Source organism: Atheta coriaria, unplaced genomic scaffold (genome assembly GCF_025399875.1).
Source record: "Atheta coriaria isolate IRGN ID8LTWV9N9 unplaced genomic scaffold, Caltech_Dcor_3.1 hic_scaffold_10_pilon, whole genome shotgun sequence".
NCBI classification, from domain to species: Eukaryota; Metazoa; Arthropoda; class Insecta; order Coleoptera; family Staphylinidae; genus Dalotia; species Dalotia coriaria.
In genome coordinates this window covers 1,638,463-1,642,900 of record NW_027045452.1, presented here as the reverse complement: position 1 = coordinate 1,642,900, position 4,438 = coordinate 1,638,463, and the positions used below count along the sequence as shown (strand labels likewise).

Sequence of the window (4,438 nt, the reverse complement as noted above, 5' to 3'; positions counted from 1 at the left end):
ACGCTGCGCGTGTTTGTGTTAGTGGGACGGAACATGGCTGCGTTTATGTGCTGCTGTTGCTTCCATTTTGGATTTTGCGGTGCGCATGCGCGGTTTACTTACGCTCTTACTGCTTGGCAACACACTCAAAAAGTAAATAAATTTCAAATAACAGCAAAAATTCACAAAAATTGATATTAATTAAAAAAAATGATTTAAAACCATTTTTATAATATTAACTTAATTTAAATAACTGTTTATAGACATTATAGAGTATTACAAGCATGTAAGTATTGTTGGTTGTCTACATTCACACCATTTTACACAACAACTTTTAAAAACTTTTAGAAAAATGAATTTAACACTACATTAAACACACAACTGACTTCTATGACATCTACCACACAACTAAACTCCTACCCTTATTTAATTTTAGATTCAAAGCCCTCTAAACACTTACTTATTGCCAATCGGTAAATCCACCCTCATGAATCGTTTGATTCGTGTTCATTTGAAAACACACACATTAATAAAACGTATAATGTATGAACATCAGTGACTCGTATGATGGTGTGATAGTGTTATTCGGTAATTATAAGGGCATTGCATGTCAAAGAATCACCAACTAACTTCTACTATATCATAGGGGTTGTATTATTAAAGGGTAAAACTCAAACACTCGTATTTCACTATAATTGACAGAGTGGGTGATATTCATGATTTGATTCGCTTAACACACGATTAATACAAATATAAACAAAAACTCTTTAAATTTTCATTTGAAAATTTTTACTAAAATTTAAATTTTTTAAATTTTTAATAATGCCTGCGTTTAAGTGCGTTGAGAAAACTTGATACAAGCACAGTTTCATAAAATTCATCGTGCGAGACGCATTAGAACCGACAAACGATGTGTGTGTCCATGTTCAATATCCACCATCCGTTTTATGGCTGCCGGTGCCACCAAAGCCAAATGCACACGCCGTATCCTTCAGCGCATCTCTGACGACAGTTTATTGCAAAATTGTCGATTGCATAATTTCTATATTCAATTGAATGATGCAGAAGATAAACATATTAAAATCTGTTTGTACTTACAATAAGCAATGTATTATTTATTCGTCACAGATGGTAAGTGATAACTATTGGCATTACTTTATGTGTGCATCGCATTGAAAGAAATAAAAAAGGCTTTCAACCATGTTTCTAATGATAAGTATACCTAATTCAACAGGTGTGCGGTTATAGCACGTTTTTCAAAACTTTCAAGTTTTTCTTTTTCTGGAACAAAGCAGAACTAATTTGTGAAGTGTTGCCCTCAAATGTTGATCATACAATGTACATTTCGCAGATATTCCAATCTAAAACCAATAAAATATATGAGTCCGCTATAAATAAGCAGAATAGGCACATACACCTGTATGGATTCGAGTGAGTTTTCTTCACGGTCGGCTTCAATGCGATTGAAAAACGATAAAACTAAAAATTTATTAAAATCACTTCCTCTCGCCGTCGCAGAGCGACGCACATTAATTTTCTAGCGCGCCTCGCACACCTCACCACATGCATAATTCATATTTATAGCGTCGTCTTTGCTTCGTTTGAGAGCGCCGGCAGTCGAAAAACACAATGCCGTTATTGTGCATGTGCAGGACGCGACGTCAAATGGCGGCGAGTAATTGCGTTCCAGTCGAACGTTTACGATTCTTGCTTACTTTATTCGAATTTTACTATTCAAGTGGGCCGGTTAAACAACGACCACATAAAACTAGGCCAAAAATACTCACATTTTGGCTAATTTTAGAAGTTTATTACGTAAAGCAAAAAATTACGCGAAAAGATTAAAAATGTTTTCATTTATCTCATAATTTTTAATCTTTGAATAACTTCTTAAAATCATACACGCAAAATATAAAACAAAATATTTGCAAATAGACATTGCAGCGCCATCTGTGAGAATAAAAGCAAACTATTATCATATTTTAAAAAAATTAAAAAAATACATTGAAAAAATCGATTTCATCAGCAAATTTTTCAACTTCTAACATCTGTTTTATTTATTGTTTGTTTTTCGTGTCAATAGACCAGCTGTTCAGCAAGTTGTGTCGAAAACAAATGCAATCCTGAACAATGCGTGGGCGGAATTATCAAGCGCATTGTAACATTGTTAATTGAATGATCACTTAATTAATCTTCAGTTGGTAAGCGCGCGCTTCATTGTTTAATTAAGAAATTGGGCAATTCGACAATTATCAAGCGATTCGCTCCATTCTTCGTGGCTTAGTGTCATTCAAGTGTGTATTTTAAAAAAAGCTGAACAATTTAACGCGTTGTAGATTCGACTTGGGCTAGAGACGTAACGGTTGTTTAAACAATTATTTACTTAACTTGCTTAATTGTTTAATTATGTTTTGAAGCGGATAAATCGATGAAGTCAAAAAGAAATTTAGTACCAGAGGTTTAAAATGTATAAATTTTATTTTCTGACGTTTTTAAAGCAGATTTAGTAATAAAATTGTTATTTTAGGCTAAAAAATAATCCAATTTCGTGAATTATTGTTTATCTGATCGTTTATCTTAAGCAACCGTGAGATAATCGTTTGTCATGTACGTTTATGCTGGCTTTTTGCGTTCGGTGTTATTTGTCCGCTTGTTATTCGTCGATTAAAACACCTTCGCAGTCATCGCCAAAACCCTTGCCCACGTCGCGTACCCCACATATTTAGAAACGTCGTTCCGTTTGCACTTTTATGGCGACACCGCGCGCGTTTTGTAACCGCATGCCTATAGAAAAAGGCAAAAGATCAGGGGCGTAAAAATGCAAATTGCCGTTTGATACGATCGTGGTAAAACGAAAAAATAGCAACACACATAGTGAAACGAAGCATATTAACCAACACGTAGATACGGACAAAAAGTCGAGAGCGGCGAGTGTAGGAAGCATTTATCATACATTCAACACGTACAACTCATTCTGAATACTTACTTACTTCCACTGAGACTGAAACTGAGACTGAGAAATCACTCAAGGATGGACGAAACACATGTCGATGAAATGGCATTCTACTAATTACTTTTCGGCATGTTTCAAACGACTAATTCCGTAAAAAACTAAAAAATATATAAAACTAGCTTTATGTGTCAATTATATCAATAAGATTCGCAAATTTATTTTAGAGAAATGAATTATATAAAGAATTGCTAATAATGCACGTTAGCGCGCCATCTCGGATTCAACTATTTAACTATAACTATGATTGAATCTCAATGCCAAATTTTATCCTATAGAAAAAGGCCGTCTTCAGAGTTTTCCCGGCAATTATTCAGTTTTTCTCGCCGTAAAAACCTTCCTTGGACTTTAACGAACATTTGAAAAAAAGAATTGGCCAAATTGTTCTAGGCGTTGTTGAGTTATGCGCGTACCAACAGATTTTGCGATTTATTTTTATATTATAGATTATACGATTAGGTACTAAAGAGTAATGTAAATCTCTCGTACATATCCTGCATATCATTAGTTAGCGTAATATTATAATTGCACTGATTATCAAATTAGTCACGTATGTAAAAGCGAGTTAATAATGAGGAAACATCGCAAGAAACTGTTGGCGATGCGCGCATCTGCATTGCATATCCATGGAGGTCTGTGAATTCTCTGCCGATGTTCGCTACAAGTTACAACGCATTAAAGGGTCATTAAAGCGTTTATTAAAACATGTGGCACGACTCACTCAATTGAGAGCGAATACGAGAATTGCACAAAGAGCTTTACACATGCAGCCACATTCTAAACATCTATATGAATTTAATTAGATGGAATATTTTGTTGGAGATAAAGTATGGAACGAATGTGTTTGAAATTTAGTTCATAACATGATCGGAATATTAAATATCTGGTTAGCAGTTAATTATGTAGTAGTTGTGTGTGTAATTGAAGCCATATATTAATTAGATGTAATTATTAAGTAATTTTATTTATTTGGCATGTAGAGAAGGTGTGTGCTGGTAGAAACTTTCATTAAATTGAAAATATTATTTATCATCAAGCTACGGATTTTGCATTTATGATAAAACTAGCTTTTGCTCGCGACTTCGGCCCGGTAGTGTTCAATAAAAATGTAATTCGTTTTTACTCCCTTGTTCTAGTCAATTCTATCAATAAGATTCGCAATTTTATTTTAAAGAAATTAATTATATAAAGAATTGCTAATAATGCACTTCAGCGCGCCATTTCGGAGTCGACTATTTAACTATAACTATGATTGAATCTCAATGCTAACTTTTATCATATAGAAAAGGGCTGTCTTTGGGTTTTTTCCGGCAATTATTCGAAGTTTTATCGCCTTAAAAACCATCCTTGGACTTTAACAAACATTTAAAAAAAAGAATTGGCCAAATTGGTCTAGGCGTTGTTGAGTTATGCGCTTACCAACAGATTTTGTGACTCATTTTTATATTA

At 33.9% G+C, this 4,438-nt stretch overlaps 1 long non-coding RNA gene across 1 annotated transcript; it reads right to left on the bottom strand.

Annotated features, from left to right (window-relative positions):
- Positions 1-685: 685 nt before the first annotated feature.
- Positions 686-1,929, bottom strand: LOC135801104 (uncharacterized). The gene is made up of 3 exons (XR_010550297.1): positions 1,395-1,929; positions 1,078-1,340; positions 686-1,021 (listed from the first exon to the last, which is right to left on the bottom strand). It is a non-coding gene; the product is annotated as an uncharacterized lncRNA (long non-coding RNA).
- Between the last annotated feature and the right edge of the window lie 2,509 nt (positions 1,930-4,438).